We start from the raw sequence: 16,097 nt of genomic DNA, 5'->3' as shown, positions 1-16,097 counted from the left end.
CTGTACAGGGTCTGGCAGCCCTTGGCGCAAAGTATGATACAACACATGTATAGATTTTCCCCAAAATGTGCACGTCTCCAAGGACCACTGTTCCTGAAAATTCTGAATGTAAACAAGCGGATCATCTGCGTCCTGCATCTTTTTCATCATTATAGCTCCCAAGTAGGACGTCTCTGGATACAGTGCTCTAAGCGCTTTCCAGACTGTCACCCTTCAATTATTGAATGGTGCTCCATCGTGAGCAGTGTTAACTGTAGTAACAGCAGCATATCCTGCCTTTGTCCACACGTCATCAGCTCTCTCACCAAGTATGGCAATTAGGAGACCCTTAATGTCCCCTATAGCTAACGTGTTTCCCCCCGTAATTTTCTCTAACTCATGTATCCATTTCCCAGGGCCAGAAGTTAAACTCGGAAGTTTACACCTTAAATTATCCTCGTCCATCTGGGGCCATGGTATATATTGTGGTATAGCACCTCCTTTTTCCAATAAGGAAAACTGTGACACCCCAAACTCATTCTCATCTCTCATCATTTGTCTGTCCACCTATAACGCTCACCTGGCTCCCACGGAGGCGCTGGTCTGGTCTGGGTTGCTGTGGCCTCTTCAAGCGTGATACGCAGAATTCGGACCACCGATTGAACAGGACCCCCAAATCTTGCTTGTCTGGCCCGTAGGAATATCCTTCTGCAGATGAGAAAGGGGATTAACTGTCTGCTGAATAGTGTGCTTGCTCCCCCCTTTACCCCTTCGTTCTTCTCTGACTTCCTCCAAAACCCCCGGTTTAAGCTCACCTTATGGTTTGGAAGGATGAACTCTCCATCCTGCTTCTGGTGCAGGGGCGCACGTTCGTCCAGTTACTTCACTGGTTTTCAGAATGGCGCTGGCACATCCACTTGACTTTTCTAAGCGATACGCCCTAAGTATAAAGATGCAAAAGTTCAAGTGTGAGCCTCCTTTTATGTTTTTTTTCCTGTCCTTTATTTCAGGTGCAGAACAAAGGCGATGCGTTGAGGGGTTAAATTGCCGGTGGTAAAATCAGGTGAGTTAGTGATGAGGGCGACCCCTCTAAATGTCTTTATAGTTCCCCAGTAATGTCTTTTGTCCTTTCCCCATAAGGGCCGGGGTGCGATGCCTGCCAAAGATGCGGCGCCGACCCGAGATGTGGAATGGTTCACCAAGAAAAGCCGGTAAGTAATATGGCTGAAAATTCGGCTTTCCTCTTGTGTTCTCTAGGTGAAGAGATGTGGCGACCGGTGCTGAGAGCCGCGATGGAGCGGGGCGGCGTCTCGGGAACAGGTGAGTGAAGCGTGGCGCTGCAGCGAGCAACGCAGTGCTTTTAAATGGAAGTCTTCCTTCAGGAATGCTGGCGTGAAGATTCCGGATGCAGGTAAGAAGGTTGAATAAGTTCTTGGTTTTCACCTTTCTCTTCTCTTATTCCCTTACAGGTGTTCCAGGTTCGAGGTGGGCATGGCTGGAGTCCAGGTGCAGGAGCAGACACGGTGAGCGTTTAGCTGCTGGGATGCAGAACAACGCAAAGCACGTGTGGCTGTCCGGGTGTGGCTTAAATAGCTTTGGAAGAAGTTCCAGATGAGTATTCTTCCACAGCACCACCCAAGTAACAAAATAGTTCCTTCAGAAAAATAGTCCCTCCTAAGCCTCATTTGGCTTGGTTCTTCATGCAGGATGGTCTGCATCAGGTGAGTGTGCAGCATGGTCTGCTTCAGGTAAGTGCACCAAAGACTTCCCCTTATGAGCTTGGCGCCTATGGCGCCAGGACTGATGTCCAACATGAGCCTGGCGCCAACATGAGCCTGGCGCCAACGGCGCCAGGACAGAGTCCAAAGAGCCCCTATAAAGGGCCGCTGGGCTTTTACCCAGGGGCGTAATGCCTGCTCCCGGGGGTGCTGGGCCTGGCGCTCAGGGGGTAGGCATCATGACACCACCGCAGGGACCATATTCCCACATCACGTTCTCTCTATTAGCGATCTTAATCTGCTCACATAAGGCGGAAACTCCCCCCTCTCACCATGGAGTTTCCCTTTAGGTCGGTCTGACTGTGTTAATCGTTCAGACGCCCTAGTTACAGGTGCGCTTAAATCCGACTTCTTTCTCCATTGAAAAACATCCCTCAGGACTGCATATGTTCCCTCTCTCTTCCCCATGGAAGGTATCTCGGTCTTTGTCGGACATCTCTTGTGCCCAACTCGTGCAACTTCTTTCCTCCTCATCTCTGTTCAGAGTCAGTCTGTCTAAAGACAGCTCCTTCTGCCTCGTACTGCATGAGGCTCCCTCTGTCATACAAATGAGTGCTCTCAAGTCGATAATTTATTTCCTTCCCCTTTGACTCTTTCTGAGCTCTCATCTCACAATATACTTTATCGATCGCTTCTCCAATGCTCCTACAGTCAAACTCGTCTTCTAGATTTACTCTAGATGGGCCCGGTAATGACTTGTATTCTGGGAACAACTCCTCTATGTCCTTCAATGCTACTTCTGGTTCAGGATCCTTCATCTCTTTTTCCAGGCGATTGAGATCGCATGCTCTCTGCCTTCTTTTACGTTCCATATCCTTGTCAAATTCTCCTTGCTTCCTCTACGACTGTCTTTCTTTTTTCTTCATATCCCTTCTCTCGTTTCCCCTGCGTATCTCCTCATCTTTTCATCTCTATATTCTCTTATCTCTAAACTTCCGGTCCTCCTCTTCTATTCTTTTTTGTTCTAGCCTTTCCTGCTCATCGATTGCTCTTTGTCTATATCATCAGCTTCATCTCCTTCTCCCTTCCATCTTTTTATTTCTCTTCCTATATCTAGAGATGTGCTTGCTCGATCACTTCTTATCGCGTCTCTCATTGTCTCTCTGGACTTTAGAGATTGCGCCTCTCTCCGTACTTTTCTCCTGACCCTCGTCACTACTTTGCGTAGGTGACTCATATGCTGGGTTGCTATACCCAGTCGCTACCTTAAGCTCCCTCAATGGGTATAACCTATCGTTTCTTGTCTTCGCCTTATATTTCAGCTGTGGCGGGGGGCACCCCCCTCTCTGCATATAATTAAGTATCCAAGCTACAGCAGGTGGTTTATCTTGCTGTTCCTGGTACATCTTCCAAAGCTCTAGGCTAGCTAATCGATTGTCTAGCCCCCCCCCCATGTAAACTGCATGCAAATATGTCGTCATATGCTGCAGGACTGCCTTCGATAGTGACCTTCCTTGCAGCCACAGCATAAACATTGTATCTGCGGTTCCTTTAACCCACTCCGCACTGTAATGTCTACGCTTAGGTGCATGTTTCGGCAACTGCTTGCAGAGATGCACAAGTGGAGTAATATCCTCCATTCTCAACTAGTCTACTCTTAACCTGTTTAACACTTGCTTGTTTTTAATCACAGATTTAAAAATGTACGTTTCAGAAAAATAATACAATATGAGCGAGCACCAATCGTCGCAAGCTCCAATCCCGTTAATCACAATTATTACTTTAATCTTGCTAAAAAACCACCATTAAATTCAATTTAAAGCAATCAATTTTTTCCATTTAAGTTGTCATCATTTTCAAAACCACATAAAACAGACAAACTCAACCGGTCACATAAATCTTCTACGTTCTTCTCTTTAAGACTCGTCCTGCCCCCTAAAATACTTAATACTAAGTGTAAATTAACCTCTTTAGATTTGCCTTTAATCAAATCTGTTTTCTACATATTCTGCTACGGGACTCTAGGCTCAAATTTCTTCTGTTACATTTGTAAAAACCAGGGTGTATTCTCTTATCATGGCCTCTCACGATTTTCTATATTATATATATATATATATATATATATATATATATATATATATATATATCACTCTTACTGTCCCGTTATGTTTTATCCACCACCCTCCGTTACTCACTTTGTTTCTTCGCTCATCACCCATGCTTTTGCCAACTCACTCAGTTTTTACTCACCGCTATCATTTTCCGCCTCTTCAACCTTCCGATCAATCTGCTTCTCGAAGATGTGGGAGGGGATTCTATGGAAATTAGGGGACCCATCACACCCAGCTTGCAAGGTTTTTTCAATTTACACTAACCACTATCTGCGAGGAGGTTTACGTCCTTTCAGCCGAGTGACAAAGGTCGTCCGATATTTCCGGGACTCTAAGGTTTACTCATGTCGATGGCTCAGAACCATACCCTCAGCTACCAAGTGAACCGGATAGTCCCAGCCCCTTTGATGAGTAGCAATTACCCTTGAGATGGAATAGGAATGCAGATTTGTATTCATACATCAATAATCAAAACGACTCAGGTAGTTGGCAAAAGGAAGACTGTTTTAATATCAAGTATCTAAAACAGGGAGCATAACGAACATCAACGAATTCATTCGATCCTTTTACTCAAACATTCTTAATAATAACTGAGATCTTATGCGGAAAACTCATCATCAATGACGTTAACCTACGCATGTACTAACGTCATGCTACGTGGCAAACTACAAAAACATATGAATATGTGCGATTGGCTCGGAGTGAACATCTAAGTATATGATACATACCAGTCTAAAAAAGTGTGAATATGTGATTGGTTACTTATCAGGTGGGGCAACCAAGCTCTCCCCTAAAAATGACCACTATGAATGTTCCCTGGCTTTACACAACTATAGGAACCCTAAATACACGGTCCTCTACCATTGGTTGGCACTAACCTCCGTCAGTACTTTTCCACCTATGTCTAGCAGCATGCAAGCTGGCCATGCTGGTGAGCTCACCTTAGCTATTGCTTCGCACCAATTAGCATATCAATCCATCACCTCAGTGGTCTGCTGTCAATTAGGCTTTGAAGCTCTGCCTTGAGCTTGCTCTGAGGAATTTAGGGAGTGAGAAGCAAGGTCTGCCCTCGTGCGTAGGTGGGACCATTTCGTTTGTCCAAATTCATGCTTCCATTTGACTGGAATCGAGCCTTTTCATGCATTTAATAGTTTTTTTTAATAAACCTCTTACGTCTTTCTTGTTACGTTCATGCCTTCTCAACAGGAGTTTTGTTCTTTCACGCGATTTTGTATCCAATGTTAGTTCACTTCAGTTTGATAAGACCTTGGCTTCTTGGCTCACCCAGCTATAATATATACACACACATACAGGCTTGCCGCAATCTATTTACTATAAAGTCAGCCTTAACATTACTTTGTCTGCATCTGTACACGTGTAAAATGACTCAATATCTTCATCTGTTTCTGTGGAATAAGCTTCTTCACCTTGATACCAAGATGTCACTTATCCTTGATACTTTCTTGATGCCTTATAGAATATTTGCATTCTCTGGTCTCTGTATCTCTTCTGGGTACATCATCTCAGATCTGCATGACGTGTTCTGGCGATGGTTGGTTACTTTACCATTCGTCCTTGCCGTTTATTGGCTTGGCTTCTACAAGGATTTCATTCAAATGGTCATCATATTTTCTTGTATGTAGGTATGGTTTTCTCAATGCATACCTTGCCACCCAGATTCTCTTAGGTATTGGTATTTTCATTGGTACTGCACAGAGTCCATACTCTGCCCTTTATTGATTCAATGGTTCTGTGTATGTTACGTACTCTGGTTTCCAGCATACAGGTAAAAGGGGCGGAACAGTTGAGGTAGGGGTTCTTGTTTCCTCCTCTACACATCCAGTGTGCGTTTTCTTGTAGATGTCTGTCTAGGCTGAAGTATACCATTCATGCTCTTCAGCCATTATGCCCGACAACCCTCTGATGACAACAGCAGCGGACAGCTCTGAACCAATGCTATTTGTTGCAAGCCCAAAAGAAGTGGGGGTAGGGCAAAAGACACCAAGGCTACCCTTCAAAATTGTCCAACTCAAAGGTTCTCTATGGCCTCCTAGAGTTCCAGACCCATAACGTTGGCCTGGTGTACCAGTCCCTAAGAAATTTGTGAGGCTGGAGCATGTAGAATTCTTTCAGTGCACCACACTATAAAGACAGATCATCATTTTCTTCCTAGGTTCTGCTGAACCTTTTCCTTTTTTTGGGATGCTCTCCACAGTTTTTCCCCACTGGGTCCCCTCAAGTTCTGACGACTGCATAAGCAATTCATTGCTTCTGCCTCCCCCTTAGGGACCCGAATGCTAGTGGGGAACCATGTAAAGTTGCCTCTTCGTCTTCCCGGTCAGATAGCTCTCGCCCATGTTCTTGTTGGGGGCATTCAATTAGTGTTTGCATAAAATGTGACTATTGTTACCAAACATGGAGCATTCCTTTCTCCGTGAAAGAGAACTAAAAGACAGCACTGGTTGGTTTAAAATCCATTATTGTTTCAATTGTACTTGATTGCCCTTTGTGGGTGGAGAAACCACAAATTCAAACACAGGGCCATTGCCAGCATGAGCTTCAGGCAGGAGCAATTAAAAGGGCTTGAGTGAATATGTATGGGGTGGGAAATGTGATGCCTCTGGAATTTACATTCCCCACATTTGCCAATTTAAATGCTCAATAAAGTTTTTTTTTTTTTAAATTTTTGTTTTTATTGACAACATACACAACAGGGTGGGCCAACTGGCCTATCCCACCCGCAATAAATGCAGAAGTAATCACATTGTCAGGAACATTTTCTGATTAACTCCCAACCCCTATTCCCCCCTCCCCATCCCTCCCCCCAAACAATTGTCGCGCCAACTTTAGGGATAATGCATATACCTTGAGCATAGGGAAGAACACTTGCTTAGCATTTGACAGAAAAACGTGAACCTTGAAACAGTGGGGTAATACTATGAAGCGGGTAGGCCGGGGTAAGTCCAACCCCCCAAGGAGCGTGGGGATTCGCGCAATTTAACCTTTGGCTTAAACATTTGTTCGATCACCCCTCTACAATCGCATAGTAATACAGTCATCGTGCAGCAGCACTGCTGTCCATTCTTGGACAAAATCAGACATGGTATCGTTTGCTATTGCCGAGAGTTTTTCGTAACTGAAAATCACCCTAAGCTTGCAGAGCCATTCCTCCTTGGAGGGGGCCAGGACACTTCCATTTTTGCGCAAGCGCCAGTCTCCCTGCCCGCAACATAGCGCTGATGACCTTGGGGAAGGCATTCCCCTCCGATTCAGGTGTGGGGGAGCCCAGTAGGATTTCCAGCGGGTGCAAACCTGGTCCATAACCCTCGATATCTTTGATCCAGCTAAGAAGCTCCGCCCAGTATATCTGTATGGACGGGCAACTCCACCACATATGAAACCAGGTTCCCCGTTGGTGGCATCCTCTGGGGCAGAGGGGGGAAACATCCCGGTACATTCTAGACAACAGAGCCGGGGGGCGATGCCATGAATGGAGGATTTTAAAGTTGTGTTCCATAGCTGCTGTGTATAGGAAGCCTGTGAAAATGCACTTAAAAACCGCACTCCAGGTGTGATCATCTATTAACATACCCATCCTCTCTTCCCATATGCGCTTGAAGGGTTGTCTGCCTTCTAGGTCCGCTGTAATCAGCACACTATAGAACTTAGATAGCGAACCTTTGCGAGATCTACTTTTGGCCAGAATAGGTTCGAATGGGGTGAGGGGGCGACTAAGCTGTTCGGACCACCTTGATTGGGTAAGTATCCCCTTCATCCGCAGAAATTCAAAAACCGTAGGGGGCCTATCCACCAGAGCCTCCGTCAAACTGTCATATTCGATGAAGCCCTCTTCTCGTGTAAGCTGAGAGACTCTTTCCAGTCCCATGTCAGACCATGCCTGGGTGTCCCGAAAGCCCCTCATGTCCAGATCGATGGGGGGGCCCCAGAGTGATGCCAGAGGAGAAGGCCATGTAGATATCAAATTATTGGCTTTGTTGGGTTTCCACAGCGTCCAAAGGACTGCTAAGGTAGGATGTGTCTTGAGTTGTGGGGGGATTGACCTGGGAGAGGCCCAGAGATAGTCCCTGACCTTCCTCGGATGTGCGTGGATGTCTTCGATATACGTCCAAAATGTACGCATATCGTCCCGCATGTGTTCCAACATCACCCTGAGCTGGGCTGCTTTATAGTAAAGCCTAAAATCGGGGAGTCCAAAGCCACCATGGGATTTTGGGAGGGTCAGAGTGGAGGTTTTAACCCTGGGTCTTTTGCCATTCCAAATGAAGTGGAGGACACGGGACTGGAGCAGCTCGAAAAAGGCTTCGGGAATCACGACAGGGAGAGCGGAGAAGAGATAGAGAAGGCGTGGCAGAATGTTCATTTTAACCGAAACCATACGTCCCAACCAGGAGAGTGTGAGGGGGGGCCCATCTTTTGAGATCGCTGGTGACCCGGGCAAGGATTTCAGGGAAATTCCGTTGGTATAGCTGTGACAGATCCCTGGGGATGATGGTGCCCAGATATCTAGTGGATTCTCGCTCGATTCTAACCCCCTGAATGTCAGTTTTATTCTCAATTTCTTGTTCCCCTGGGCCCATTGGCATGATGCTTGATTTGGATGTGTTTATTCTCAGTCCCGAAAAGGAGCCAAATAAGCGCATAAGATCAAACAGCCTCGGTAGGGATTTTTGGATGCTGGTCAGGTAGCCTAGTATGTCGTCTGCGAATAGGGAGAGCTTAAACTCGCACTCACCACACCGTATACCCACAATTTCTGGGTCGTTCCTAACCGCTATAGCCAGGGGTTCCTTGGCCAAGGCATATAGGAGAGGTGACAGGGGACAGCCTTGCCGGGTGCCTCGGGAAAGGGAAAAGGGCTCGGACGTACCCCCATTAACCAACACTCTCGCCGTGAGCGAGTTGTATAGTGCTGCGACCCACCTACAAAAATTATCTCCCAATCCCATTTTCCTAAGGACCTTGATCATGTAAGCCCACTCGACCCGGTCGAAGGCTTTTTCTGAGTCGAGTGAAAGGAGGTACCCCTCCACTCCCTGCTCGGTTGCCTCGTGCATAAGGCCGAGGGTTTTTCTGATGTTGTCTGACCCCTGGCGCCCCGGGACAAAGCCCACTTGATCTCCATGCACCAGGGTGGGAAGGAATTTTGCCAATCTGTTCGCCAAAAGTTTCGCCAATATTTTGACGTCAGTGTTCAGGAGCGATATGGGCCGATAAGACTGGCATAAGGCTGGGTCCTTGCCCTCTTTAGGTAAGACCACTATTAAGGCTGACATCATTGTGGGTGGGAGGGACCCTTGGCTAAGTGTGCTGTTGAACAGTTTGGCCAGAAAGGGGGCGAGTGTGGATCTATAGGTCTTATAGAATTTAACTGAGAAGCCGTCGTCCCCCGGGGCCGTACCACTTTTCAAGGAGGAGATAGTGTCAATTACTTCCTCCGATGAAATGGGGATTTCCAAGGTGTCGGCTTTGTCTGGCAGCAGGCCCGGGACAGGGAGGGAATCCAGGAACCTATCAACGTCAATCCCATCCCCCTTGTATTCTGAGCAGTATAAATTTTCATAATATAGCCTAAATTGTTCAGCTATTTTGGAGTCCCTTGCAGTCGAGTTACCGTCCGCAGAGCGGATTGAATTCACTCTCCTGCTATTCCTAAATTCGCGGAGTCTCCAGGCGAGCATCTTTTCGGCCTTTTCCCCTTTCTCCATATATTTTTGTTTCAGAAAAGAGAGCTTCCTTTCCATTTGCCCTACTTGAAGGTGAGCCAATCTAGTGCGCAGCTTCTGTAATTCCTCCCACTGCCCAGGAAACATCTGTGTTTTCAGTTTACCACCTGGTTGTATGGCCTCTATCTTGGTTTTCAGGTCTCTCTCTTCCCAGTCCCTCTCCCTTTTCTTCCCCGCCCCGATGCCAATCAGGGTACCTCTGATAGTTGCCTTAAATGCCTCCCATACTCCCATAGTGCCTACCTCCCCGTTGTCGTTCAGGGAGAAATAATCTTCTATGGCTGTCAGGAGGGTTTGGCGCGTCTCCTTGTCGTGAAGAAGGAGGTCGTTACAACTCCACCGGGAGCTGGCTGCAGGGGTAGGGGGGAGGCCAATCCTAATCTTGACCATGTCATGGTCCGTCCAGGGGACGGTTTCCACACCAGCGCTGGTGATCTCTCCCCGCATAGATGCATCTACCAGAATATAGTCTATGCGCGAAAAAACATCATGAGGCTTGGAGTAGAAAGTGTAATCGGGGTTCAGACCTTGCTTGGGTACACTTGTGTCACACAACCCCAATTCCCCATTCACTTCCTGGAAGGCAGATGGCAATTTTTTGTGGAGCCGGATGTTGGAGCAAGGGTTCACAGATTTTCTATCCCTTTCGGGACACAGCACCATGTTAAAGTCCCCTCCCACCAGGAGGGTGCCCTCCGCGAATGCCATTATTGTCCCCTTCATGCATTCCCAGAAGACGTCCTGTGACTCATTTGGGGCGTATATGCAGACCAAGGTGAACAATCGTCCCCGCACATCCCCTTTAACCATGAGATACCGACCCTCGGGGTCGGTCTGTGCAACCTTAAACCCAAAGTGAGCCTCGGGGGACACCAGCAAAGCTACTCCCCTCTTCTTGGACCGGGTCGAGGCCGAGAATACCTGATCTATGTTTTTAGCCTTGAGCTTGGGCTCCCTCCCCCGAACCCAGTGGGTCTCTTGCACAAAGAGGAACTGTAGTTTCGACCTCGTGAATTCCCGCATGAGCAGCGACCTCTTGGTGGGAGAGTTGAGCCCCCGAACGTTTAAAGACCCCACTGACAAGGATTGAAGTGACTCATCCATTAGGACACGTTTTGAAACACATAACTCCGAATTCAAGGATGCAAGCGTCGTTACTCCCTAAATGTTTCCGCACCCTACAGAGGGCTGGTAATTGTCCCCAGGGTGCGATCAAGTCCCCAAACTTTGGCGTACTATAACAAAACCCCAACCGTCCCAACTTCCCCTCATCTCTCCCCCCAGCCCCCTCCCCCCAGATCGCCTGGTTGTGTTGAGGCATCGTCCCAAGGTCACACAACCGGCCAACCATGTCTCCCCCCTCCGGGCTCGGTACCTCTTTATAAACACCCATTCGAGCCCCCCCCCCCTCTCCGGGATTAATGCAAAAACGTAAAAGTTAACAACTTCCCCCCTTTGCAACGTCAAGTGGATAAAATTTTCATCGGATTCCAGTGTTTTGTTTCAGCCATTATGAGGATCCTGCGACGCCGGAGCCACTCTCCTGAATTTCCTTTGGCCTCGTACTCTACGCCTCTCCTTCGGAGCGTTGTTCTTTTTTGGGCCCATCGGGGCACGCTCCCGGTCGCGGTCTCCCTGTTCCAAACCTGAACTATCTAGGAGTTCGCCCGTCACTCTTTGGATGTCATCCTCGGTGATCAGGGTATACTTATATCCCTCCAACTCGAAAGATAGGGAAAAAGGATACCCCCACCTGTATCGGACTCCCTTGGCTTGGAGCATTTTCGTCAGGGGGGAACAGTGAAGGCCGATAAGTCCTGGTATACCGAGATCTGGGCCCCCTCCCATTCCACCGGGCCCTTCTTACAAGCCAGTTCAAGGATCCTACTTTTTTCTGAAAAGTAGTGGAAGCGGACCAAGACGGATCTGGGGCCTCTGGAGGCTGCCCCTGCTCTATGGGCCCTGTCTATAGTGGGTTCATTAGTATTAGCTCCGTCAAAAAGCACCCCCACCACCGCGTTGACTGCCTTGACAATGTCTGCCTGGGTTTCACCATCATGTTCCGGGAAGCCTAGGAAACGTAAGTTGCAGCGCCTTTCCCTGTTTTCCAGGTCGTCCATTTTAGTGAGCATTTCTCTTCTCTTCTTTCAAGCTCCGACAGGCGCATGTCAAATTGGGTCTCGAAAATGTCACTCGAAGTCGTATTGTTCTCCAGTGCCTGCACCCTGTCTTCTATATTGTCCACCTTTTTGTCTAGGGTGTCCAGCCTAAGGGTGATATCTGCGCGGAATCCTCTAATTTCATCAAGCAGGGCCGCAATACCCCTGGAGACTGAGTTTGCATCTGTCGCTTCTTGTTGCGTTTGGGCGGCCATTTCAGGGGCAGAAGGGGGCTCGAGGGACGGGCGCCGAAACCTCTGCAGTGTTTCCCTCCAGGTCATAGGCCCTCCCTGGGCACTCCCGCTCCCCGGTGTCTGCCACCGAGTGGTTGTGGCCTACGGGGCCTGCTTGTCTCCTCAGCTTCCTGGGGGGAGCGGGGGCCCCTGGCAGCTCTGCGGCCGGGGGTGGGGTCACGGTTGTGGGGGGGCTGGAGCCCCAGGCAATTCCTCCGTCGTGGGCGGGGGTCTTCCTTTCCCAGATTTTCCTTGTTTTATATAATTTCTTTTTTTTTTAAATTTATTTATTTTTTTTATTTCCCCCGTAGTTGGGGGCCGTGACCTGATGTGTGTCAGCGGTCTGTCCTTCTGCGGCGTTTGCGGGGGGTAGGTGCCCTCGGTTGAGCCCCGTGCACCTCTAAGGCTCGGGGTGCTTCCGGGGCCAGTGTGGGCTTTCCCTGGCTTCACTCCTCCTACCCCCTTTTGGGTTGTTATTACCCCCGGAGGGTGCCCAGCCCCGGGGTGGGTCTCCTTACCTCGGGGGGGCCACACCCAAGCCACTCGTGTTCGCCCCACGCGGGCTCACCAGACTCTGCGCACTCCTGGTGCCGATCCGCTGCAGACTCCCGGCTGGGGGGTTCCCTTGACCTGCTGCGGCGCCTCCTTCTCCCGCTCCGTGGTCCACCTCACGGACCGTTTCGTCGCCACGAGCCGCCGTCGGTCAAGGCAGGAGTCCCTTAGCAAGCCCTCTCTGGGCCCGGGCTCTCTGCTACTTTCCGCGGAGCCGCCGAGCCGCAGGGAGGAGGGGCCTCGCGCCCTCGGAGTTCGCTAGGACAGAACTCCGGCTCCGTTCCACCCTCAGGTTCCAAATTTGGGCTGGGGGTGCCCGGCACCTTCTTACGGGGGGGGGGGGGTGTCGGTGTCTCGTTCCGGGGGGGTTGGGGGGGCTCAGGTCCGTCGATCAGCGCCCTATTGGGGAGACGAGCGGAGATGCATCAACACATCTCAGCGCCCCCTGGTGGATCCTCAATAAAGTTTTTATATGGCAATCAGCATGAATTGGTTGGCTGACAAAAATACAAATGGTGCACAAGTGTCTAATTGAGGTTCACACCCAAGCCTAGAGTTTAGGGATAAAAGTTGGCAGTCTGCATCAGTACGTAATGAAGTCTAGGATTTTATCCCAGAGGGCTCGGAAGCAGGACTCGCCCATGGATGGAGACAGAACATCTGCACCATAATCTCCTCAACACTCAAAAACCCAATGGAAATAACTCTGCCTCTGCGATGACCAAAAGGAAGATTCTGCAGTGCGCCTTCCCCTGCAATCTGGTGGGACAATTCAGATCTGTTCCACTGCAAGGCATTTTTGTGCTCCGCAGAAACCTTGGGACATGCCCATGAGGTCATACTGCCTGGAACATTAAGCAGAACCATGGTCCTATATTGCTCCAGTGTGGCGACCTCCAATGGCTTGTACTGAAACATTTTGGCTAGGGTCACAATTGCGCTTTATTCTTTATTAAGTAACTGTGATACCCTTTCTTCAATTGATGTTGCATCTGCAAGGTCACCTGACTTCATCCAAGGCCAGTGTCCAGTTTCTCTAGGCCTGGGGTCTTTGGTTACTAAACCTGCCCATTCATCTGTAGCCTGTGACTCCTCAGGCTGCAAAGTTGGGATGCCACTCAGCAGGCTTCTACACAAGAGTCAAAAGCACTTTCTGCAGCTTTTCATCACTTTTGGGGCCTTGGGATCAGGATTGTTGTCTTGGTTTTATTCCGCTGGCTGTGGGGTACTCTGCTGTGGTGTGACATTGCTGGCTGCTGCTTCAGGAACCCACCACAAGATCGTTTCTGTGTTACTTATTCTTCTGTAGTTGGATCCCTTCGTTGGGGGCCGCAGACTCCCCTTGAGGTCACGGTTGTACCCGCCTTGAATGGTGGAGCACAGTTTCTGAACCCTAACCATCTGACATTGAATCGTCACTGCTCTTGCTGCAGAGGTTGAATGCTCTCTGCATTCTCCTCATCGGGTGGTAGTGTCCTCTTCAGTGACAATCTCTTCTTTGGGGACCCCATCTTCCTCTTCTGGGTCTTCTTTGAGTTGTGCCAGCATTGTGTGTGCAACATGGCATATTGAACTATAAACTTGCACTCAGCCATTCATTATTGGTTAAACCTCAACCATCAAGAGTTGAGCTCTAATCTCAAGGGAATCCTTTTTGTATTGCGGTTGGACAATTTTAATACAAACGGGACAGATCTGTGTCTTAGCAAAGGTGCTGCTAGATTCTTGGACATTTTATGACAGTGTGGGGTCATATTTCTGAATGTGTCCCATTTATAAAAAAAAAAAGTGATTACTTACCTGCAAATTGTAGATATTTTCTTAGCACACCTTTCCTACAAAGAAAATATGTTTATAAATATATTGTTTAATACAATGTGAGGACCTTCTATTAGCAACATTGAAAACCTATAGCGTACCTTTCAGCCTAGACTGCCAAGCTGTACCACCACTGGCACAATGAGAGTAGGCTGCAGCATCTGACCCTAGGACTAGACCATAAGATAATGTATTCAAGTAAAAAACCCTGCCTCACTGCAATCACAGATAAGGAGTACACATCAGGGGGACTCATTTGCACATTTCCCTGAGCTGGAGGGGGTGGGGGGACAGGTGGAATTCAGTTGTCAGCGTTCAGTATCCATGTTCTCACCACAGAGCAGGAGAGAGGTAACTGGTACAAGCGGACAACCAGTTTGGTGGGTAGTAGAGTTGAATGCCATGAGTGAGACCGGTTTCCTGAAAAGTACCCACTGTGACCAGAACCCCCTCTAAGCACTAGGATGCCTGCACAGATCTCTCCTGTGCAGGTGCCTGTAGTTAGTTATGTGGTGTAAGAACTCTGCCTTAAAAGTAATTCAGTTTTCTTCCTTGTGGCGAGAAACATCTAGGAGATGAACAAGACGACATGGGTCCAACTTGAACTTAATAAAAGAAAAGAATGTCTAACCTATCCCTACGACTAGGATGATTTTTTGTTTCACCAAAGCTTTAAAAATCTTTTTTAAAATAATGTTTTAAATTGGTGCTTGCTCGTCACGAAACTCTGTCCAAACCTACTCTATCCTAGTATCCAACCCTACCTCTACTTTAACAACCTTGCCTAGGAAAATACTCCCCCCAAACACCCATTTCTTGGCTAGTGATGACTGGTTCCTGACCTCCCCACATTGGTGTTTTTATTTCTTCCTTTGCTTTTGGCCTCGGCCTACAGATACAGTTCAAAATAAGTCTCTACAACTTTATCTTTTGGGAATAGGAGACGCCATAACCCCACATAAGGTCCGTGTCAACTCAAAAAGTTAGTTCTGCAATTGGAGCAACTAGCCCTGTAAACAGGCTACTTTTTTGTACAATAGGCTCTAGACTTATGTTTATGATCCTTTTCTTTTTCACCCCTCAAGGATGTTTCAGTTTCCACTGGGTGATTGTATCTCTTAACCCAGCGTGGGCCTTGGGGCTCTTCAATCTCCCTCAGCTTCGCATTGTTTACATCCTCTCCCTGAGGTTCCCGGTTTCTCAGTCCTGCATAGACTATCTGGCCTCCCAGACCATCTGAGTTTCTTATTGCTTCACCCCTTCATGCCTTCTGACTTCCGTATTGCTCCCACTCACTTGTGGGGTATTTCGGTTTCTCACTGCCCTCCTTCTGCTCCTTTCTGTATGCCACGCACCTGGTTCTCAGCAGCACTGCGCAATGGTTGGAGTGGCTTCTCTGGTTGCTGTGGAAGCGGGTTACGAACCTCTTCGTGCTCGAGTCTTCCGCTCTGGTTCATCCTGTCTGAAAACGACAGGATTCCAGATGTTGGAACTGCTAAATGCCGGTATGCAGCATCTCTATCGACTCAGTTTCTCACTTGCTCAGTGGTACTAAGCTTGACAAGCTCTACACCTTCCTGAGCTTGGTAGTGTTTTTCTCCAGCCACCATGCCAACTGCGTTGTCCTCCCGCCAGGATCAGACCTTTCCTCTCCGCTATAGGGCAGGGTTCTGCTTAGTGCCTCCGGGCTGGCTCTGCTTCTTGAACCTCGGCTCTCTTATGCTCCTCCCAGGAAAGGGAGAGGAGATACATTCTGAGCTTGAAGAGCCGAACTAATGGTGAC

General features: G+C 48.4%; 1 protein-coding gene across 1 annotated transcript in view; it reads right to left on the bottom strand.

Annotated features, from left to right (window-relative positions):
* The window catches only part of EDEM2 (ER degradation enhancing alpha-mannosidase like protein 2), a 411,530-nt gene that overhangs the window by 369,073 nt on the left and 26,360 nt on the right, over positions 1-16,097 (bottom strand). The gene's annotated exons all lie outside the window — the stretch shown is intronic.

Source organism: Ambystoma mexicanum, chromosome 3p, assembly GCF_040938575.1.
Source record: "Ambystoma mexicanum isolate Mex_15411 chromosome 3p, UKY_AmexF1_1, whole genome shotgun sequence".
NCBI lineage: Eukaryota > Metazoa > Chordata > Amphibia > Caudata > Ambystomatidae > Ambystoma > Ambystoma mexicanum.
Note: the sequence above shows the minus strand (reverse complement) of the source record. Positions and strands in the feature narration are given on the sequence as shown.